The following is a 25,940-nucleotide window of genomic DNA, read 5'->3' on the forward strand; positions in this document are numbered from 1 at the left end:
ATTTATTAAAACTGTACAACAACAACACAACTGGATAGCATCATGATGACTAATGGCAAGTTCTTTCACCTACAAGGCTTCCTCAGGCCGTTAACATTCAAATAAAATACCAGTATTTATAGGCTTTCGCCATGACATCACATCCTTTTAGAAATTTTTGATTTCAATTAATACACATAAATATACACAATAATTAAATACATTTCTAATTTAAAATCTCACAACTTATAAATACAATTGTATAAATTAAAATTTAAACAATCACCTATATTGCATAGATATTATAAATATCTTTAATAATAAGCTACTAGTTTATTATGTAGGCTTACTAAGTCTCTTCTCTTTTAAGATAGGTTTGATAGGTACCCTATCATTTAGGCCAGGTTACAATCAGCCCTAAGTCTGAAGATCCACTTGGCCTCATTCTGTTCAGTTTTGTTCCAGGTATCACCTCTCCGAATGGTAGGATGATAAATCTGGATAACTAAGAATTTAAACTGGTGCTCAGTTGAGGTATCAAGTACATGTTTTGAGAGTGCATTCTTTACAGATTTAGTTCTTATATTATATAAATGCTCCCTAATTCTGTCCTTTAGCCGCCTGTCAGTTTTGCCTACATAAAATGGAGGACAAGAACAGTAGGTGGCCAAATAAACTACATGTTGTGAGTTACAATCAGCTGAACAAGAAGAATTATAATAATAATGTGTGACAGGGTGTATAAAACTGGCATTTGTATCAATGAAATCACAAAAATTACATCTCTGACATGGCATGGTACTAGATTTGTACATATAATTAATGTGAGATCTGGATTCAAACCGTCCAGAATTACAAAACATTCTATAAAGATTCATTCTGTTCTTATATATAAAATTAGGTGTGTCACCCACCACTTTAGAAATGTTAGGGTCTGCCTTCAAAATATCCCAATACTTAAAATAAACATCCTTAATTTGATTGACATCCTGAGTATAATAAATGCAGGCTTTGGTTGTATAGTCACCAAACGCCACACCTCTATTCTCATTGTATATCTGTATATCCTGTTCTCTTCTAGTATAATATGGCAAAGCTCTGTTGTCTCTAAGTTGATCTACGGATGAAATATTCTCTTTGATTTCATCAAAATAATATGATCTCTCTTTCAAATGTTCACTAAGTTTCTGAGTTTCCTTCCTATAACCAGCCTCAGTAGGATTCATGCGGGACGCTCTCATGGCTTGTCCTTTAATTATGTTTTTAAATATATAGTTAGGATGCATACTAGTTCTATGCAAAAGGGCATTCCTATAACATGTTTTCCTATGTACCCCCGTATTTAGTAATCCATTGGGTAACCTTTCTATAAATACATCCAAATATGAAATAAGATTTTTGGAGGCTGTCATAGTGAATTTTAAATAATTAGTAAGGGAATTCATATGCTGCAAGAAATCACATAATTCATTATATCCAGAGCTCCATATCAAAAACAAATCATCTACAAACCGGGCATAGAATTTAACATGTAACTTGTAACTTTCTAATTTGAACAATTGTTGATTCTCCCAATCTGCCATAACTAGGTTGGCGTAGCTATTGGCACAAGATGTGCCCATAGCTACGCCATCCTTCTGAATATATATCTGAATATCAAATGTGAATATATTATGATGCAGAACAATTTCCATAAGTTTACACAAAGTATCCACTTGATAGTTTGTCATATGTTGGTGAACTAACATGCATCTGCGAATACCCTCTATGCCTTGTAAGTTAGGTATGGTGGTGAATAAAGATTGTACATCGAGATTAACTAACCAAAAATCATTAGTAATAGGTACATCTTTCATTTCCTCATATAACATAATGAGGAATTGTTTAGTGTCTCTTAAAATGTACACATACTCTTCTACTATAGGACACAATTTTGATTCCAAATACAATGAGATGGGTTCAGTAACCCAACCCCGCCCAGCCACTATAGGTCGCATGGGCGGACAGTTGGGATCCTTATGAATTTTCGGGACACCCTGAATACATGGTATCAGGGGTTCATCTACTCTACAAAAATTAAGTAAGCTGTCATCTATCCTGCCCTCACCATGATATTCATGTAGGAGTTTAGACGTTTCATTAATGATTTTATCAACTTGTTTCTGGCTAATTTTTTGATAAAACTGTATATCACTCAACATATCATTCATGTTTGATATATATTGTTGAGTATCCATAATTACAGTCAAACCTCCTTTGTCGGCAGGTCTGATTGCTATGCTGGTATCATTTCTTAAGTCCCTTAGAGCCAATCTCATTCCATGGTTTAAATTGCCATACCATTTCTTATTTCTATTATTGTTATAACCAATCCACTACTCCCTTACCTTTCCCTACTCACACACCTCTACAGCTATACTCCCTTTAATCTCTATTTCCACAAACCTAACTTGTAAAGCTAGCTACCAACTACCCAAATACCACAGACTTGTACATATCAAATTCTACAACCTCAAAATAAAAAAAATCACTAGTCTGCCTCTATAAACCTCTCCAGACTAAACAACTATTACTTGTCCATGCTCTATTGGATGGTGACATTCATCCTAACCCTGGCCCTCACCATAACTATTCTACAGGAAACACTTACCAAAATATAACTAGTACCCTCTTAACTGCCAAACCTGGCAACACACTCTCAGTTGCTCATGTTAACATTTGTAGTATATGTAACAAAATTGATCAAGTTCATGCCCTCTTAGATGTCCACCAATTTGACATTCTTTGCTTATCTGAAACATGGCTTAAACCTCACATTAAAGACAACAAAATTACCCCACCCGGATATAATATTATAAGACATGACCGCCCAGTCAAAAAGGGAGGAGGAGTTGCTATCTTATATAAAGCTAACCTTCAAATCAGTACTATAAATCCCAACCTACCCCTTGACAATAATACCGAAATTATCTGCTTAAAGCTTCCACTCAACAAAAGTAAAGCAATAAATATTATTTGTACATACCTTCCCCCAGGAAATAACATTATTACACTAGAAAATATCCTTAACTGGCTCTCCTCCAACCTCCCACAAGAAACAATTATCCTAGGTGACGTAAACATTGATTGGAATACCTGTAAAAGTATAAACCCCACCTCCCATATAAACTTATATGACTTCTCACAACTTATCAATAGCCCTACCAGAACCAATAAAATCAATATCCATGAAACTACCTTAGACTGGATACTTACAAATAACCCCCACCAAACCTATACATCTGGTACCCTTCCGGATGATCTAAGTGACCATTCACTAACTTACATTATTAGACATAGAACAAACCTAACTCTTCCTAATACTGTCCTAACATTATGCTCAAAAAAGCAATTTAACTCCGAACTCTTTCTAGCTGAACTAAAACAATGTAGCTGGTCTCTACTAAACCTTCTTCCCCTTAATGAAGCAGTAGAACACTTCAGTTCCACATTCCTATCCATTCTAGACCGTCATGCACCTCTACGTACTATTAAAACCAAAGCTAAACCAGACCCCTGGCTCTCCAATGACACCAGGCAAAAAATCACTCTTAGAAACAAATTTTGGGCAAAATGGCGCACTACTAAAAGTCTGACTGACCGCCAAACCTTCAAAGAACTTAGAAACAGTACAAAAAAAGCCATTCTGACAGACAAAAAGAACTATTTTCTCCTAACTCAACAAACCTTTAACAAGCAACCTAAACAATTCTGGACAAGTATTAATAATCTTCTTTCCCAGGCCAATCTGTCACACCCAACCCACTAGGCTCCAACCCTGACAATTCCTCACAAACAGCTAATGCCTTTAACTCTTTCTTCACAAATGCTATCCAAACATTGGCTAGTCACCTATCTCCTGACACCTCAAACCTGCCCACATCTTCTTCTACTCCACCTCCTGCTTTTCATTTTGAACCTATTCCTACCTCCTTTATCTTCTCACTCCTTAATAAACTAAAACCTACCACCCCTTCTGCCGACAGACTCCCTGCTGAGTTCCTTCAAATAGCTGCCAAAGCTATAGCCTATCCCATCTCTATACTCTTAAACAGATCTATTACAGAAGGAACTGTTCCCTCTATCTGGAAAATATCTCATATTATTCCACCCCACAAAGGTGGGAACTCCAATGACTTCTCTAACTATCGTCCTATAGCACTCCTATCCCCTCTTGCTAAAATATTGGAAAAATGCATACATAAACAACTACTTAACCACCTTCTCCAAAACAGCCTACTTGCTTCTTGTCAGCGTGGATTTAGACCTTCCCATAGCACCACCACTGCATTGCTCTCCTTTACTAACTCCATCAACTTTAACCGCAATAAAAATATTCCATCATCTGCAGTCTTCATCGACTTGTCTAATGCTTTCGACATGGTTAACCACCTTCTTCTGCGCGTTCTTACTTCTCTCTCACTTGATGCTCCTTCCATTACATGGTTCACATCTTACTTAAATAACCGTCAACAGGCAGTTCTCTGGAAAAACTTACTATCTGATCACGTTCCTATCCCTGTAGGGGTTCCTCAAGGCTCTATCCTAGGCCCCCTTCTATGTTCCATCTTTATCAATGACCTGCAAACAGCTATCCCTAACACCACCTGCATTCAATACGCAGTTGACTCCACAATAGTCTGTACAGCCACCTCTCAAACTGAACTCCAGTCTATTACCCAAAACGCCTTTAACACTGTAGAACAATGGTTCTCTCAACGGTGCCTGCACCTTAACCCTAAGAAAACTAAACTACTACTCTTCTCACCTACCCGAAAGTCCATTGCTTTACACTTCATTCTCACTTCCAAAAACAGTACAGTTATCTCGCCTGGTCTTACCACTAAGCTACTAGGAATAACTATAGACAATAATCTCAACTTTGATTCTCACATTAACAATACTATAAAATCAGTTAACAAAAAATAGGATCACTATATAGAATCAAACCCTTTCTCACTCCACTAGCAAGGACCACAATAGCTAGAACCCACCTAATCTCTACCCTACTCTATGCCTCACCAATATTCACCAATCTCTCTAAACATAACCTCAATAAACTAGTAACATCCTATAATAACATTGCTAGATTTGCTACAGCATCTACTTTCAGGACCCATCACTGCCTGAACCTAAAAGAACTAGGATGGCTCGAACTCCCCAATCTACTCAAACTCCAACATCTTACTATAGTGCACAAGACCCTATACCAACCTAGCAAAACCCCAATACTTTCCAGTCTCATTACACCTTACACTAACCTGACACACCTGCGCTCTTCTAACAAACCTCTGATCCATACTACTAAAACTAACAATTTAGCAGGTGATTGCTTGTTCTCCAATGCTGTTGGAAAAATATGGAATAAGCTTCCATCTGAGATCTCATCTCTTACATCACTCCCTCTCTTTAAAAGGAATCTAAAACTTTATCTCAATAAACACTGGATAGGCTCCTGTACTAACCCAGACTAACCCTCTCCTCTTTTCTTTTTCTTATTTCTTTCTCACTTCTTCTCTATTCTTTTTCTTCCTCATACCTCTAATACCTTTCCCTTTTCACCTCAATGCATTTCTTATCAATTTTTATGTTAAATTTCATTGTAATTAATAATATGTTTATGTCACAATAATACTTGTTTTGTAATTTTGTAATTAATATTGGAGCTTTTCTCCCCGGGCCTCTACTGAAAATGGACATATATCCAGCTAGACTAGCCTGGTCAACAAATGTAAAATAAAATAAATAAATAAAATAAACAAAGTTATATACCTTGTGTAATTCCTCTTCAACCAATTTGGAAAAGGCTTCTATTAATGGATGGTTGTTAGGAATGTAAGTACTCGGTTTTCTAAATGGGTAGACAACATTGGTGGTGGATGTACTACTAAAATCTAAATTTAATTGTATGTTCCTAACAAATAATTTTAGATCTAAAATAGAATCTGTAATTTCACTTTTGTTTGAGGGTATAAAAGAAAGCCCTTTTTCCAATAATAAAGTTTCATTCTTAGTTAAAACCCGGTGTGATATGTTCCATATCAACGATTCACTGTTTCTCCCATATCTTCTTTAAAGTTGGACCTGTATTTTCTTCTTCGTTTAGCCTTCTTTTTTGCCTCCCTCTGCTCATAGAGCTGTCCCGCCCCCCTTTTCGATTCTCGGAAATAGGGAAAGGGACCATTCCTTGGGGGCTATCAGAGCTTTCTTTAGTATTAATGTTAGTTTTTCTTTTTACTACTTCAACATATGTACTAACTTTGGGAGTTATGTGTGTATCAGGAACTTTATTAGAATCACACAATTGATTGCGTTTATCAGTTATTAGATCCCTATGATCATCGTCTGTTGCTTCTAAAGTAACTACAGGTGTAGACTCTATCGAATGTATCTCTGCTACAGTTGTAACAGTATTATTGCCATTAACATTTTCAATAGAAACACATTCATCAAGTCTATTACTACTTCTAATATTTCCTCTGGCAAAGTCAGTAAAACCAGCATTTACATACTGATTATAGCGATCTTTACTTTTTGAATTGTTGTACAAGCGCTCATTTCTATGATCGTCTCTACCCCCATTTATTTTCGCTTGTCCGTTGGGGGCATTTCTGTCTTTAGGCCAGGTAAAGACTTGAGCATTTGCAAAGTCAAATGTGTCTCTACGTATCTAATCTAACTTCTGCTTGGTTAGCTTCTTTTCGAACAAGAATATGTTATCCAAAAGTTTATCAAACACCTTGTCCATTATCTGTGTGGGATAAGTCTCTTTGACATGTTTTAATTGCTCCCTAAGTTTGTTACGAAGTTCATTCTCCTCCGGTTGGAAATACTCATTCATTAATTGCATATACTTGACGCTAGTCTCAATGTTTATCAACTGCCATTTATATAATAAGTCTGGATGCGTCATACCTGTTGTCGGCATTTTTAAAATACGAAGACCTCTAGAGATGATTTTCCGTGCGATGAATACTTCAAAATGCTGGCGCTGCATTTGAAGTCTCTTTAATTTCATGAGATCCAACTCCATATGATACAAAAGTGTAGACAGACCGCTGCAACTGCCCTCATTGGAATTCTCCTCAGTACGCGGGTCAGCAATGTCATAAGCAAGCAGTGGGTTTTCCAAGCCAGCAACACACTTCTCAAATCTCCTCATATTGTTATTGTTCTCTGGTTTGTACGGGAGCTCAATAGAACTCGTAGCAAGCTCAGCCATAATGACCAAACAGCAAATAAAAACAAGTAAAATGAAAAACAAAATAGCTGTAAAGGTCATGTACCACCGATAACTGAAAATATATAAATACAAAGGAGATAAATGGGCTGAGAATAGATGCAGTTCTATTATAAATCCAAGGTGTTCAATCCAAGCATCCGAAATAATCCTCATGTAATACGATAAAAGTCCAAGCAGATATTTATTAAAACTGTACAACAACAACGCAACTGGATAGCATCATGATGACTAATGGCAAGCGCTTTCACCTACAAGGCTTCTTGAGGCCGTTAACATTCAAATAAAATACCAGTATTTATAGGCTTTCGCCATGACATCACATCCTTTTAAAAATTTTTGATTTCAATTAATACACATAAATATACACAATAATTAAATACATTTCTAATTTAAAATCTCACAACTTATAAATACAATTGTATAAATTAAAATTTAAACAATCACCTATATTGCATAGATATTATAAATATCTTTAATAATAAGCTACTAGTTTATTATGTAGGCTTACTAAGTCTCTTCCCTTTTAAGTTAGGTCCCGCATGAATCCTACTGAGGCTGGTTATAGGAAGGAAATTCAGAAACTTAGTGAACATTTGAAAGAGAGATCATATTATTTTGATGAAATCAAAGAGAATATTTCATCCGTGGATCAACTTAGAGACAACAGAGCTTTGCCATATTTTACTAGAAGAGAACAGGATATACAGATATACAAAGAGAATAGACGTGTGGCGTTTGGTGACTACACAACCAAAGTCTGCATTTATTATACTCAATATGTCAATCAAATTAAGGATGTTTATTTTAAGTATTGGGATATTTTGAAGGTAGACCCTAACAATTCTAAAGTGGAGGGTGACAAACCTAATTTTATATATAAGAACAGAAAGAATCTGTATAGAATGTTAAGTAATTCTGGACTGTTTGAATCCAGATCTCACATTAATCATATGTACAAATCTAGTACCATGCCATGTCAGAGATGTAATTTTTGTGATTTCATTGATACAAATGCCAGTTTTATACACCTTGTCACACATTATTATTATAATCATTCTTGTTCAGCTGATTGTAACTCACAACATATAGTTTATTTGGCCACCTGCGGTTCTTGTCCTGCATTTTATGTTGGCAAAACCAACAGACGGCTAAAGGACAGAATTAGGGAGCCTTTATATAATATAAGAACTAAATCTGTAAAGAATGCACTCTCTAAACATGTACTTGATACCTCAACTGAGCACCAATTTAAATTCTTAGTTATCCAGATTTATCATCCTACCATTCGGAGAGGTGATACTTGGAACAAAACTGAACAGAATGAGGCCAAGTGGATCATCAGACTTAGGGCTGATTGTCCACCTGGCCTAAATGATAGGGTACCTATCAAACCTATCTTAAAAGGGAAGAGACTTAGTAAGCCTACATAATAAACTAGTAGCTTATTATTAAAGATATTTATAATATCTATGCAATATAGGTGATTGTTTAAATTTTAATTTATACAATTGTATTTATAAGTTGTGAGATTTTAAATTAGAAATGTATTTAATTATTGTGTATATTTATGTGTATTAATTGAAATCAAAAATTTTTAAAAGGATGTGATGTCATGGCGAAAGCCTATAAATACTGGTATTTTATTTGAATGTTAACGGCCTGAGGAAGTCTTGTAGGTGAAAGCGTTTGCCATTAGTCATCATGATGCTATCCAGTTGCATTGTTGTTGTACAGTTTTAATAAATATCTGCTTGGACTTTTATCGTATTGCATGAGGATTATTTCGGATGCTTGAATTGAACACCTTGGATTTATAATAGAACTGCATCTATTCTCAGCCCATTTATCTCCTTTGTATTTATATATTTTCAGTTATCGGAGGTACACGACCTTTACAGCTATTTTTTTTTCATTTTACTTGTTTTTATTTGCTGTTTGGTCGTTATGGCTGAGCTTGCTACGAGTTCTATTGAGCTCCCATCTAAACCAGAGAACAATAACAATATGAGGATATTTGAGAACTGTGTTGCTGGCTTGGAAAACCCACTGCTTGCGTATGACGTTGCTGACCCGCGTACTGAGGAGAATTCCAATGAGAGCAGTTGCAGCGGTCTGTCTACACTTTTGTATCATATGGAGTTGGATTTCATGAAATTAAAGAGACTTCAAATGCAGCGCTAGCATTTTGAAGTATGCATCGCATGGAAAATCATCCCTAGAGGTCTTCATATTTTAAAAATTCCGACAACAGGTATGACGCATCCAGACTTATTATATAAATGGCAGTTGATAAATATTGAGATTTGCGTCAAGTATATGCAATTAATGAATGAGTATTTCCAACCGGAGGAGAATGAACTTCATAACAAACTTAGGCATCAATTAAAACATGTCAAAGAGACTTATCCCACACAGATAATGGACAAGGTGTTTGATAAACTTTTGGATAACATATTCTTGTTCGAAAAGAAGCTAACCGAGCAGAAGTTAGATAAGATACGTAGAGACACATTTGACTTTGCAAATGCTCAAGTCTTTACCTGGCCTAAAGACAGAAATGCCCCCAACGGACAAGCGAAAATAATTGGGGTTAGAGACGATCATAGAAATGAGCGCTTGTACAACAATTCAAAAAGTAAAGATCGCTATAATCAGTATGTAAATGCTGGTTTTACTGACTTTGCCAGAGGAAATATTAGAAGTTGTAATAGACTTGATGAATGTGTTTCTATTGAAAATGTTAATGGCAATAATACTGTTACAACTGTAGCAGAGATACATTCGATAGAGTCTACACCTGTAGTTACTTTAGAAGCAACAGACGATGATCATAGGGATCTAATAACTAATAACAAACGCAATCAATTGTGTGATTCTAATAAAGTTCCTGATACACACATAACTCCCAAAGTTAGTACATATGGTGAAGTAGTAAAAAGAAAAACTAACATTAATACTAAAGGAAGCTCTGATAGCCCCCAAGGAATGGTCCCTTTCCCTATTTCCGAGAACCGAAAAGGGGGGCAGGACCGCTCTATGAGCAGAGGGAGGCAAAAAAGAAGGCTAAATGAAGAAGAAAATACAGGTCCAACTTTAAAGAAGATATGGGAGAAAACAGTGAATCATTGATATGTAACATATCACACCGGGTTTTAACTAAGAATGAAACTTTATTATTGGAAAAAGGGCTTTCTTTTATACCCTCAAACAAAAGTGAAATTACAGATTCTATATTAGATCTAAAATTATTTGTTAGGAACATACAATTAAAATTAGATTTTAGTAGTACATCCACCACCAATGTTGTCCACCCATTTAGAAAACCGAGTACTTACATTCCTAACAACCATCCATTAATAGAAGCCTTTTCCAAATTGGTTGAAGAGGAATTACACAAGGTATATAACAATAATAGAAATAAGAAATGGTATGGCAATTTAAACCATGGAATGAGATTGGCTCTAAGGGACTTAAGAAATGATACCAGCATAGCAATCAGACCTGCCGACAAAGGAGGTTTGACTGTAATTATGGATACTCAACAATATATATCAAACATGAATGATATGTTGAGTGATGTACACTTTTATCAAAAAATTAGCCAGAAACAAGTTGATAAAATCTTTAATGAAACGTCTAAACTCCTACATGAATATCATGGTGAGGGCAGGATAGATGACTGTTTACTTAATTTTTGTATAGTAGATGAACCCCTGATACCATGTATTCAGGGCGTCCCGAAAATTCATAAGGATCCAAACTGTCCGCCCATGAGACCTATAGTGGCTGGGCGGGGTTGGGTTACTGAACCCATCTCATGGTATTTGGAATCGAAATTGCGACCCATAGTAGAAGAGTATGTGTACATTTTAAGAGACACTAAACAATTCCTCATTATGTTATATGAGGAAATGAAAGATGTACCTATTACTAATGATTTTTGGTTAGTTACTCTCAATGTACAATCTTTATTCACCACCATACCTAACTTACAAGGCATAGAGGGTAGTTGCAGATGTATGTTAGTTCACCAACATATGACAAACTATCAAGTGGATACTTTGTGTAAACTCATGGAAATTGTTCTGCATCATAATATATTCACATTTGATAATCAGATATATATTCAGAAGGATGGCGTAGCTATGGGCACATCTTGTGCCAATAGCTACGCCAACCTAGTTGTGGCAGATTGAGAGAATCAACAATTGTTCAAATTAGAAAGTTACAAGTTACATGTTAAACTCTATGCCCGATTTGTAGATGATTTGTTTTGATATGGAGCTCTGGATATAATGAATTATGTGATTTCTTGCAGCATATGAATTCCCTTACTAATTATTTAAAATTCACTATGACAGCCTCCAAAAATCTTATTTCATATTTAGATGTATTTATAGAAAGGTTACCCAATGGATTAATAAATATGGGGGTACATAGGAAAACATGCTATAGGAATGCCCTTTTGCATAGAACTAGTATCCATCCTAACTATATATTTAAAAACATAATTAAAGGACAAGCCATGAGAGCATCCCGCATGAATCCTACTGAGGCTGGTTATAGGAAGGAAATTCAGAAACTTAGTGAACATTTGAAAGAGAGATCATATTATTTTGATGAAATCAAAGAGAATATTTCATCCATGGATCAACTTAGAGACAACAGAGCTTTGCCATATTTTACTAGAAGAGAACAGGATATACAGATATACAATGAGAATAGATGTGTGGCATTTGGTGACTATACAACCAAAGCCTGCATTTATTATACTCAGGATGTCAATCAAATAAAGATTGTTTATTTTAAGTATTGGGATATTTTGAAGGTAGACCCTAACAATTCTAAAGTGGTGGGTGACACACCTAATTTTATATATAAGAACAGAAAGAATCTGTATAGAATGTTAAGTAATTCTGGACGGTTTGAATCCAGATCTCACATTAATTATATGTACAAATCTAGTACCATGCCATGTCAGAGATGTAATTTTTGTGATTTCATTGATACAAATGCCAGTTTTATGCACCCTGTCACACATTATTATTATAATTTTTCTTGTTCAGCTGATTGTAACTCACAACATGTAGTTTATTTGGCCACCTGCAGTTCTTGTCCTGCATTTTATATAGGCAAAACTGACAGGCGGCTAAAGGACAGAATTAGGGAGCCTTTATATAATTTAAGAACTAAATCTGTAAAGAATGCACTCTCTAAACATGTACTTGATACCTCAACTGAGCACCAGTTTAAATTCTTAGTTATCCAGATTTATCATCCTACCATTCGGAGAGGTTATACCTGGAATAAAACTGAACAGAATGAGGCCAAGTGGATCATCAGACTTAGGGCTGATTGTCCACCTGGCCTAAATGATAGGGTACCTATCAAACCTATCTTAAAAGGGAAGAGACTTAGTAAGCCCACATAATAATCTAGTAGCTTATTATTAAAGATATTTATAATATCTATGCAATATAGGTGATTGTTTAAATTTTAATTTATACAATTGTATTTATAAATTGTGAGATTTTAAATTAGAAATGTATTTAATAACTGTGTATATTTATGTGTATTAATTGAAATAATTTTTTTTTAAAAGGATGTGATGTCATGGCAAAAGCCTATAAATACTGGTATTTTATTTGAATGTTAACGGCCTGAGGAAGCCTTGTAGGTGAAAGCGCTTGCCATTAGTCATCATGATGCTATCCAGTTGCGTTGCTGTTGTAGAATTTTAATAAATATCTGCTTGGACTTTTATCGTATTACATGAGGATTATTTTGGATGCTTGGATTGAACACTTTGGATTTATAATAGAACTGCATCTAATCTCAGCCCATTTATCTCCTTTGTATTTATATATTGAATACTAAGACCACTACAACAACAAAATGTTTGTTCTTCTAGGCCTAGAAAAAGTTTTGTTTTCTATCCCTAGAAGTAAGGACAAGGATATGTAATGTAGTCCTCTCCACTCCCAGCTGCAATATGAAAATCATTTTTACCTCTGTATCAAATAGAGGCCTTGTTACACAGTCTAAGCCACTTCTAATAAAATATGTTGATTCATTTGCCTAGCACCCAGATTCAAACATCATTATACAGCTCTTGAAAAGACTTAGTAGCTGTCAGTGAAACAAAGAAAATAACTTTTTTGGCTCTTTACTCTTCAAACTGCTAAAGCAACAAATGATATCTTTCTTTGCATGAAGACATACCTTGAATCTGTAAACCTCTAACTTAAGATTTCATCATATTCCTCAGAGTAATGCTCCAACTTCAGTGCCCCAAGCAAGATTACAGTTCAGTGTCCATAGCTCTTCAATCCAAAGTTCCAAAAAGTGGGGTCTCTTTCAGCCGCGATTAAAAATTTAAAGAAATTTAAAGAATTCTTATAAAGAATTCCATACTGCCTTCAAGGACTATCACAATCATAAAGCTAGCTGTGACTCTGTCCCTGCTAACAGTATCATCTCCCAATACAGCTCATCTTAACAATCGTATGCTCTAAAAATGTAGGCCTAACAAACCAGGTTACTGACTAAAAATCCTACATGTAAGGCATGAGAGTAGGCATAAAGGAGTTTACTTCACAGACATGAGGGAAAGTGTCCGAGTCTCGCATTTGTGAAAAACTGAGTAGATTTAAAATGACCCACAAAGGCAGTTAGCCTAATACTTACCTATGAAAACAAACCAATTTTGACATAAGTTATTATATAAACAATGCAAATAGTGTTTAGGTGATGTTGTGTCTTAATGTGCTTAAGCACCTGCACTAATATTTTTAATTTACTAGAATGGTTTACCTGTTGTTTATTATTAACTAAAGTGCTTCCAATTTTTATAGTCGAACTAACACTTTGTATTCTGAATTGCTGTTCATGATTTTGAATCAAGAAATTTTATTTTCCTTCATAAATCACTTGCTGAGCCAGATGTCAACCCAAATGGATAATTTTCTATCCATGTAAGCAAATATAAATCAATCAATCAATCAATTAGTAAACAAAGGCTGTGCAATTCTGGATCTACTGTCTCAGTTTGTGTACCATATGCTTACATCCTACTTGCTTTTGGCCAGCTGCTCAGTGAACCATGTACCTGAGCTACCATTTAGCTTGTTTGTGTAGGTGAAGCTAATAATAGCCCTCTGTAGTACAGAATGTCATCAGTTATATAGTGAAGCAGCAGGTCTGCACAGAACTAGTAGCAGATACGATGAAAGGTGCTGAGACCAGACAGGGTACCTTAGGGAGAGGAGAAGGAGCTAAGCCTTTTCTGGGGTATTCATGTCAGGACTGCCCTGAGTTTGCTGGTTGCATGTATGTGATTACTGTCAGTCAGACAGGAAAACCCAAGTAACTTGTGCATGAATATGAGCATCATATAGACAGAAGGTAAATAGAAAAAGATACAGATCCTGTGGCTACAAGAAGAAAATTAAATGTTATAGAGAAATGTAATAATCACTGTAGACACATACGAGGAGTTAAGAATCATACTTGCTCCTCCACTTACGCATCCAGAATGGAGGCTGCTTAACTCTAAAGTAACATGAAGTCAATGGCTGCCACGATATACCAACTGCAACAATCCAGGCTGTCCTTTGTAAACCTGTCCCTGAGGTTGTGCAAAGCTTACCACTAAAATGTGCTACGAAGCATATGATCCAAATAAATCAAAGTGCAGCTGAGATTGCTGCAAGTAAGAAACCACTGCTAAGTCTGTAAGAAGTTGATCCTGTGGACTGCCTCTTTGGGGAGGGAACGATGCTTGTATATCAAGACTACAATGACAATGGCCACATAACATTGCTATTCCTGACTGCCAGATACAACCTGACAGACCTTCATAAATCCACTTTCTGGTTGATAGATGGCAGTTTCCTATGCATGAAAATGTAACCATGTGGCCCAGTCATACGTCTCAACTTGTTAGAGCAAGAAATCTGGACAAAGCCTGACATAATGGGGGGGGGGGACAAAGGCACAAAAACAGGCACACATTTTAAACATTGCTCTTATAAACTTGGAAAATAGCTAGAATAACATGATTTGTGTTAGCAGGCATTTTCTGAAGGATATGAAGTCTGAAACTCAAATGCATGTCATTATTTAGTGACTTAAATCCTTAAATCATCCAAGTGATTTGTAAAAAAAAACAATTTTTATGAGGAACAGATGAAAAATATGAGTCAAAAATCTGGATATTCTGTGAAAATCTGTACAGCTGAGAGATATGGCCCCAGTGCCTCAAAGTATGGCCCCAGTGTCAGAGTGCCTCATATGATGCATTGCTCTGATGAGCCAGTAATTAAAATGCTACCTATGAAAACCTCGTAAACCTACTTGATTTGGCTGAGTCCATGGGATTTGAAGTTTAGCCAGTCTATGCTGTCACTGACTTTGAAAGGACTGCCATAAAGGTATTAAAAAAATAATTCTCAACAACGGAGCCTAAGGACTGCTTCTTCCATCTGGGTCAAATAATTGTTGTCAGGAACAGGTTCATGATTTGGCTCATGATGATGTCCAAAATGCCAGTTTAAATCTCCTAGTTAAGCATCTGCTGGCACTTGCATTTCTAAACCCTGTCCAAATTATGGCATGCATTTCTCAAAAATGCAGAGCATTCCATCCATTATTTCAACCTACCTTCTAGAGTCTGTCTCAGAATGTTCTGCATTATGTTAAATGCACTTTATAACTCCATAGAAGCATGGCACATGAGACTGAGGTATCTACTGTCTAGACAGCTATTTTTCCTTCCAGAACTAGTAAGTGTTAGCCAAACAGGATTGGAACACATAGGCAATACTTGTGAGAATATCTTCAGAGATTTCTAGCCTTATCCAAAGTTTGGTACTTAACAGCTATGGATGGACAAAATGGCTAGAGTAATCTGGAACAGGCAAAAACAGACAATAGCAGATTTGTAAAGGTCTGTTGTTCACAGCTACTCCTTCTAATAGCAATATCAAAATGAAGTTTACCACATACTCTCACCTCATATCTTAAAATAGCATCAGTGTTTCAGAAACAGAACAATGCATGTTTTCTGGATGATGTCTTTTTTCTTTCCTAGTCTTCAACCACCACAAAAATAAAAAAAAAAAATAAAAATAATACATAATCCAAATCCATGCTCCTAGCAGTAAATATGGTTTATTATATTTATTTCACGTTAGGATAGGCTGATATATGCATTGACTTCTCTGTGATACAGTTTTCCATAAGATTTGAATGAACTAATCACGTAGTGAAAATGTAACCACAGATATCATGTGAACAAAAAAAAAATGCTTCCACAGTGATGTAGAGAGCCGAGATAGAAACTAGCAATTAGCATTTGGGATATCATGCAGGCATTGTTCTTATCGGGACACTGGATGGTGGATATCCTGAATGAGTTTGGGACTGATATTTGACACTTGGGAAAAAAAAACACAGTAAAGCTCAAGAGTCATTGCAGTTTCCTTTGACACAAGCAGTTACTATGGGAAGACTCACATTCAAGTGGCCCAGTCTCCTCCAGCCTTCATGCATGACAGTTTGACTTGTTCACACTCTGAGCAGCTTCTGCAGGCATACTATGAGCAACTTTTGCAAAGTCTAAGCCTCATTTGCCATCATCATGAACTCTTTGATGCAGTTCTATGAATTGGTGATGTCAAAATGCGTGCCCGCAAAGTGATGATGTCCAGCATCAGCGTATACTTCTAAGCTATGTTAAGAGGTAATCTATATGAAAAGGAGACCTCTGAGATTGAATTTCAGTGTATTTATATAGCTGGCATACAGGCTATAGTGAAATATGCATATACAAGTACTATACTTATTTCTCATGATAAAGTAGAACCCCTTCTTCCAGTTGCAAATCTTCATATCAAATTTGTGTTGAAAGAATGCTGCTCCTTTCTTGAAAGAAAGCCTGTCCCTGGAGACTGTATTGGTATTTTTTGCCTTGCTGAGACCTATGGTGGACATGATCTGTTTGTATCTAGCTGCTAACAAGTATATTTGTCAGCATTCTGAAGACATTTGCTAGAATAAAGAAAAGTTTTAAGCTTACTAATAAGGAACTTACTAACATTATTAACTTTGAATTTTGTGTCAGAGCAGACTCTTTCATGCTTTTGAGATTTGGGTAAATATAATGAGCATCATCAAGAGTTATTAGCAGAGTTAAAGCATTTTGTCTACTCTCCTCTTTTAAGTGTTACATTTCTTACTAGGCTTTTATGAAACAAACTGCATTCCCCATAGTGATCACACTTGCTTAGTGAAGATGTAAAATAGCATTTTATGCCCGACCATAGGTTATCTCACCAGAGTGTTCTAATGACCCAGCCATGCTGTCCTGGAAAAGGAATATGTACTGCGTGAGGAAAGTCTGGACTTTTTGCTTGCCTGGACAGATTTGAAATTTATGTTCCTCAGTCAAACTCCTGGATTGATGATGTAACACCAGTTATTACAAATATATGAACTTATGAATGAAATAGTGGAAGAAGTCACTGTGATTTATTGATTGCCTCTGTGGCACAATTTTTAATACCTCAACATAAATTTGAAATTGCTGTTTTAGATCAGAGGGTGTATATCCTAGGTGGCGTTTTGTACCAAATGCACCACGATATCAATATTCAAAAACCTATGAATTCTATGGAATGCTTGGATCCAGATACAAACAAACAGACACAAGTTGAAAGACAAAATAAAAAATTTAATACTATGGCAGTGGTTGTTTTAGCAGGAGAACTTTATGGCTATGATGGACAGTGGTACTTATAGGTTTATAGGCATTTACTAGGCTACTGATCACAAGGCCCTTTTTAAGCCCAGCCATGCAGCCCACATCTCTGACAAGTTCTGGTACCCTTGATAAATGTAAGTAGGGTCTTAGGAGATGAAACATTTACAAGCAGGGTCCTGGGAGAAGAAACATTTACAAGTTGCCTGTGTCCATTAAAGACATAGGTGCCAAGTTAGGGATGAATTTCTTGTTCCCCATCCAATTGTCCAAGTTACACCTGAATTGGGTTAGGGAAGAACTCTGCTTCCCTGTTCTACTACCCTGTCTCTGGAATACAAACCTGTCTCTCCAGCAGGTCCTATTTATATCACAGGCAATGTTTAAGTTTTTAGAATGGATAATGCTGGTGCTGTTTGTTTTGTGCATATGCAGGAGGTCCATCAAAGTAGGGTCTGACAATGCCCTGTATGCCAGGCATAGGTCTCCCCTCAACAGCCCGTAGAGACAAAATACAAGGATAGGGTCTTGAGGTGGTCTGCACTGCACATTTTACTTATACCCTGTATTCTTTTAGTGAGGAACCTCTGTGGATGTTCCAGTTGCTGGATATGCCTAGTTAGATACATACCAAAGACGGCATTGCATTCAGTGATATGTCTGATGAATGCTGAATACAGTGGAACAATGACTTTCTTGGATCCACAAGCCATACTTTTGTTTATAAGTTGCACACCATAGAATGATTTCCTCACTACAGTAGACATGTGATGGTCAAAGGCTAGATTACTGTCTATGTGTGCCCCTAAGTCCATGACTACTGGTTAAACTCTAAGGTGTGTGTTGTCAATATGATAGTTACCATAAGTGGATGAATTCCCATAGGATAATATTATGCATTTCTTGGCATTTAGTTTTAGTCCATGGCTCTGACAAAAGCTGTTTGTCTGTGTCAACCCCTTTGGTTTATTCGTGTTGGGGTGGGATTCAATGACAGCTCCTAATTTGCAATCAACTACAAATTTAGTCAGCCGGAGACCATTGACATTGGCCTTGACTTCAGAGAAGTAAATGACAAAAAGGAGCAGTCCAAGGACCAATCCCTAAGGCACTCCAATTGTGACTAGCCTCTTTGTAGATGTGGATTTCTCGATTCAAACTTCCTGGGTCTTGTCTCTGAGCCAGTTGGCTATCCACCAGGTGCCATATGGCTTTGTACCTAACCTCCTGAGTTTGTCAACAATGCTCAAGTGGGGTATTGTGTCATAGGCCTTGGCCAGGTCGAGGTAGGCAGTGTGAACCATTTTGCTCTCATGCATTGCTTTGGTGACCTTCTCAAAGAAGTCCACCAGGCTGAATAGGCGTGACATGCCCTTGTTGACACCAAACTGGGCTGGGTCCAGTGTCTGGAGGTTTAATATATCCTTATTGATCATTTCAGTGATAATTCTTTCCATGGCTTTGTATATAAGACTAATGATACTTCTAGGTCTATAGTTTCCAGGGTCTGTAGATAATCAACCTCTGCAGAGGGATGACTATTGCTGTTCTCCATTCATGAGGCACAAAAACTGTTTGGAGGCTAAAGGTAAATTGCAATTACAGAGGGCCTGATAGATCGTGTTTCATGGTATTTAGAAGGCATCCTGGGATATTGTCTGGGCCATTTGATGCATTGTTCTTATCTTTAGAGAGAACATTGAGGGCCAGTTCCATAGTCATAGCAGGGGGAGTTATATTTGATGGTATTTCCTGAGAAAAGGTTTAGGAGAGACAGATAGGGGAAAAGTTGGAGCTGAATTTGTTGGCCAGTAGGTTTTCTATATCTTCTGGCTCAGTATAGGTGGCTCCATTTACAATGAGCTCTGCACACAATTATGTATCACCTTTGCAGTTGTGGACATAGCTAGGGAATGCTGTGTGGTTGTCTCTGGCTTGGAAGGCCAACTTTTCCTCAAATTTGGCATTGGTAGACATGATCAGCAGTGAAATATAGTCCCATCAAAAAATGAAAGTATATCAACCAGTAACATCTATGTTGAAAACACTTAGTTGTGTTGTAGCAACTGTACTGGATGGCAGGCTATGGTTCAATTTACATGAGCAGTGGGGAATGCTATGATCCTAGGAAAGATGCTTGTGAGTTGGTAGCATCAATGACAGAGAAAAGAATTGATGTTGGTGTAAGAGTTGTTCATGGCTTTATATTTTTGGTGGCTGGACACAGTGGTGTTTCTCATTTGTCAAGTCCTGAGTGATACAGCTTACATCAGTGTTAGTTATGTAGGTCTATAAGCCTTGGAAGAACAGGACTACACACAGCTGTTGTAGACATCTACCTCTATGTAGTTGGCGACCACTCTGGGAGTTCATACATCACTAGAGTACAGCACTATGATCCAGTCTCTGATTTCTGGTTGACTTTGCTGGAATGAAGAACTGCCAGTATAATTTGTCTTTGACTGCACTTTGACAGCAACATACAGAGTCAAAGAACAATAACAAGTGTTGCAATCCTGTATAAAAAATATATTCCTACCAGCTGAGATCCATTTGCTGGATTTTAATTTTTCAGGGAGAGGAGATCAAAAATGTTTGCTATTACTGTTGGGATTGTTTTCTTCTGTAAACAACATGCAGTCAGCATTTTCTTTCATCAGTACATACTAAAAGAGGAACAAACACAGATGACAATTAGAACATACACTGCATCCATTTACCTGTATAGGTTCAGAAAGAAGCAATATTTTGAAAGCTGAATGTCTTCAGCTGAACATTGTCTAGTGGCAACACTTTTACTTCAGCTTTATTTTCCATAAATGAAACTTGCTTTTACTGTGTTACTTCTGTAGTGAGGGAGGTCATACAACGTTGTATGTGTTAATGAATGGGAACAGGTTGCAAAGTGGAAAATCTACCTTGTTACATTGAGCATCAGTGTTTTATATTGTTTTTTTACAAAATATAATATAAAAAACAAATGCTTGTTCCCAGGGTTCAGAAAACATGGCCTATTTTAATTATTTTTCTCCTTAGATTCACACTGTCTCCATTAATGCTGCTTGAAGTTCCTACTGACCACCAGACCACTGGAAGATTGACATGCTTGAACTCAGATTTGACTTGGATTTCTGCACCTATGGGCTAAGACAGAAATGAGTTTCTCACTGTGAGTTTATAGCATAAGTAACTGAGGGATGAACAACTGGGATGCATGTATTAAATGCAGTTCCTGGATTTCCTGCATAATTTTTTACTTTGCACTTTCCTCATTTGCATATTACTGGTAGACTTTTTTCCCATGTTAACTTATAAGCAGCTGTTATCCAGTTCTCCAATTCTAGTGCTATACAGTTAGATGTCTTGAAGTTAACGTCTTTCCTTACATTACTGGTAATTGTTTTACTTTTTGATCTGTACACTAACTTGCTCACAGACTTATTTAAGGCATTACTATCCTGAAAGTGTTAATGCTTCTAAGAATTTTAAATACACTTTAAGTAGTGACTGAATTTCATTTTTTTTATCTTGAAGATATATTTCATGAGAAAATGAATCATATTTTTGTTTGAAGTAGCCCACAGTTGTACTCCTGTCAGTATTTTGTGGGAGAACAGCTAACCAAAGTTGAATGCTTGCATTCTCAAAATCTAGTAATAAAAACACAAAATCATCCTTTGAGCTTTAAATTGTCCAGCTGATTCAAAGTGATGAGTGCTTTTGTCTTCCAGACTTCATAACAGACAATGTTTCTTAACAAAAAACATTACAATTAGAGTTGTTTAAACCCAAACTAGTGGATATCATGAAGAGCAAGGTTATAGTTCCTCATTTGCTTATAGTCAGGCCAGATGACTGATTTTAATGATTGCGTCTTTCGATTTTTCCCGGTTAGGTGTCGCCACAGTGGAACTCTGGTCCGCTAATGATTGGCAGTTGATTTTTACGTACTGGCTTGCCAGGCCTGACGCACAACCTTCAACGAAGGTACGCCCATTCACGCATGTCTCCACGCAGAAGACACTCTAGCTGAGAATCGAACCGGACAGCATCTTACTGTGAGGTGACAATGCTACCGCAGCACCACAGACTGATTTTAATAATTGTATTAATTTCTGGTATCACTCCAGGGGGTCCAATATCTATCAACATGGGAGGACATGATCAACACACCACATTGCTTTGGCAAGGATGGGCTGCACTTGTCCCCGCCCAAGATTTTTGGATCATTTATAAATTTTATTCACTCCCTAACAGCCTTTTTTAGGCAATGCCAAAAAAAAGACAAAACTACCAACACAGTGAAAAAGTCTCCAATCAACCTTAAGATGTTACTGCTCAATGATAGGAGCCTAAACTAAAAACTGCACACCCTTCAAGCCCTCCTTATTCTGGAGAAGGCAGGCATCTTTGCCATCACAGAGACTTGGTTTAAATTCATAGAAAGTATTCCATCAGTACAAGGTTACAGTGCCTTCTACTTATTTAGACCAACAACAGCACAGACTGGGGCTAAATGTAGATGTGTCTTAATCTACCTTGGCAACAAACATGCCTCCAGGTTGGTTAAACAGGATGATACAATGGAGTCCATCCTCATGCAATTTGCAATAGATAAGGTCTCTCACCATATCATGGCTAACTATAGGTCACCATATATTTCCTGAAAGTCTTACAACTCTAACTTAAACCTACTACAGGTGTTTACCATCCAACAAAGTATCCTATTCATGGGTGACTTTAACTAACCCTCTTTAGACTGGGAAACTTTCACTGCCTCAAAATCACATGCCCGATGCTCTATGGATTTTATTAACACAAGCACCCTGGGACATATAGTGCATTCTCCAACCAAAGAATCAAACATAAAAACATACTGGATCTGTTTCTCACCAATAGGGCAGACAGTTGTACACAACCCCCTCACCCCACCCCCCCATGTCTGATCCTCACTATTAAAGATGGATCACAAAGCTGTGTCCTTTTAGTAAAATTCAGCCAAGAAAACACAGCTAAACCAGTAACAGTTAAGAACTATTCTAAGGCGACCTATATCCTATTAAGTGACAAACTGTTGAAATTCAAGGCATTTCCTAACCCTGAGACCACAGCTACCTGTGCAAAATTATTCACAGAGTTCCTATACAAAGATTTGAATGGCAGCATAGAGGCTGCCATACCTACCAGAAGTAAACCCAAAACAAAGACTAAAAGCAAAAAAAAAAAAAAACTCACTGGTGGAATCCTCACCAAAACAGGGTATATAATAAGAGCAACAAAAATCATGACCAAAATCAGGAAGAGCAACTCCCTTAAAAACGAGTGTTCTCCTATACAACTAAACAAGAAACTAAGAGGTCTAATTAAGTCCAACAAGAGCAGCTTGGAGATTAGCATATCCTCACGGACTAAGGACTATCACAAGGTCTTCTTCAACTGTGTCTGTCACCTTAAAGATAACACACATCAGTGTGCTGAACTGGTGGGGAGCAGTGCCACCTTCAATGCTCAGGGTGACATATCAAATTTACTGGTTGATAAATTCAGCTCAGCCTTCAGCCTCACTCTCCCTAGCTCTTCTGGGTGAAATCCCCTCCAGCATACTTCCCTGAGGGTCCAGGTGGTGGAAGCATTCGCTAAAGCCAAGAATAACTTCTCTATGGGTCCCAACACCATCTCTAGTTGCCTCCTGAACATTGTAAAACATGATCTATCCGGGCCATGCAAGCCACTCTTCAACAACAGCCTCAAAACAGGCTATGCTTCAAGTGAATGGAAGACCACAACAGCAATTCCCATCCACAAGGAAGGACCAGCAGCTGACCCAGGGAGCTACAGACCCATCAGTCTAATAAGCCTAATATAGAACAAATTATCATGGAAATAATAAACAAGGATGTTGCCAACATATAGACACTGTACCTATCTGAATCTGGCTTTGTTAAGGGTAGGTGGTAACTACTTAACCTGGTAGACTTTGTTGAGAGGGTAACCAAAGCAATGGATGAGGGTAAAACAGTGCATACTGCATATCTTGACTTGACCAAGGCATTTTATACAATACCCACTTGGGGCACTGTTAAAAAGCTTTCTGAGCTAGACATAAATCCCTACTTAATTCACTGGATTGATGGCTGGCTCATAGACAGAACATAAAAAGTCAGGATTGGTAAGACCACCCTCACCAAGAAACTGGTCTCTAGTGGAGTACCCCAAGATTCTGTGCTGGGTCTGCTCCTGTTTGCCATATATGTCTCAGAAGTCAAGGCTAACATTCAAGGCCTCAGGTTCACCAGGTTCACATATGACTGTAAATTTCAAGCTATTATATATTTCACCTAAAACACCAACATCTTACAAGAGGATTTGACACATACAGATGATTGGTGCCAAAGCCATGGTCTAAAACTCAATGCCAAAAAAATATATCATAATGCCTGTCATGAAAGGAGACACTGCCAGCCCAGCTATCAGGAATTTTGTAAAAAATTATATGTCATTTGTGAATATCAACATGATTCATATGCTTGTGTTAGAAATGTATTAGAAATGTATGTCATATAAGATGGTTTGTACAGACATCTGTGCTGAAGAGATATTTTGTAAAGTATTGAACTTAGAGGTGTGACCACAGTGTACCCTGCTGGTTTAGAACCAAAATGTATATACACTACTGTAACTGTTTATATATATATATATATATATATATATATATATATATATATATATATATATATATATATAAACAATGGAAACTGGAATACAGGAGGTTATTTTCATAAAAATAGCTGAAAATTTAAATTACTTTATGACAGCCAGTGACAGGATGTATATGCTAGGGAGTTCTATGTGTTATCTTGAAACAGAAATAATTACTTGGCTTGAGATGTGAAAGTGTTTTATTGTTTTATGACTTCCAGGATCTGCCTTAGATCTAAGAAGGGCCCTTATGTATATATTTTCACAGCTAGATGCTACATGCTGTTATTTTTGAGCCTGGGAACTGAAGTCATATGACAATAAATTATGTCATTCTGCAAGTGTCCCAGCAGTGATGTTTGGGATATTAATTTAAGAACTCTCTGAGAAAGAGATTGAGCATTTTGTATTTTGTCTTTGACCTGACAAGAACATCCACTCACCACATCTGCCTGCTTGGTCTGTAAGTTAACTAGGGAACAGTATAATTCTTCTCGATATAGTCAAAAATATACCAAAGCTTAATTTAGATGTTTTTTTCTTTATATATTCAAGACTGTCCTGCTATGTTGTTTTAAATACATCCTGTGATTTTGAACTCTGGTGTAACTGTGATTATTTACTGAGTATTTTCTTGTTCTCTTATTATTTATTATTAAACATATTTAAACCTTTCTTTGTGTGGCTGATATTTGTGAGAAATATTTAAGTACTGACAGTACTTGCATTTATTTGGTGACACTGTGCAGGCCACTCCTAATAGCCTTTTTCTTGGTCAAACTATCATTAGTATTAATAGTAACATTACACAGCAAGATTGGACACCCTTTGTTAAGGGCCTTAAAGTAGCTGATAAGGACATGGCTAGTGGCAGTGATAACTACTTTATAGACTGGGCAAAAGGAGCATAGCTAGTAAACCTGTGCCGCCTTTCACATGTGTGTGTGTGTGTGTGTGTGTGTGTGTGTGTTTGTGTGTGTGTGTGTGTGTGTGTGTGTGTGTGTGTGTGTGTGTGTGTGTGTATAAATCAAACCTCAAAGTGTGTGTGTGTGTGTGTGTGTGTGTGTGTGTGTGTGTGTGTGTGTGTGTGTGTGCATAAATCAAACCTCAAAGTGTGTGTGTGTGTGTGTGTGTGTGTGTGTGTGTGTGTGTGTGTGTGTGTGTGTGTGTGTGTGTGTGTGTGTGAGCTCCTTGGCCAGGTACATGAAGCACTGGTTGGAC

At 37.0% G+C, this 25,940-nt stretch overlaps 1 pseudogene; it reads left to right on the plus strand.

Annotated features, from left to right (window-relative positions):
* The first annotated feature begins 9,205 nt into the window (after positions 1-9,205).
* LOC122816755 lies at positions 9,206-18,061 on the plus strand (annotated as a pseudogene).
* Positions 18,062-25,940: the final 7,879 nt, after the last annotated feature.

The sequence above is a fragment of the Protopterus annectens genome, chromosome 1.part1 (genome assembly GCF_019279795.1).
Source record: "Protopterus annectens isolate FY-2018-M chromosome 1.part1, PAN1.0, whole genome shotgun sequence".
NCBI classification, from domain to species: domain Eukaryota; kingdom Metazoa; phylum Chordata; order Ceratodontiformes; family Protopteridae; genus Protopterus; species Protopterus annectens.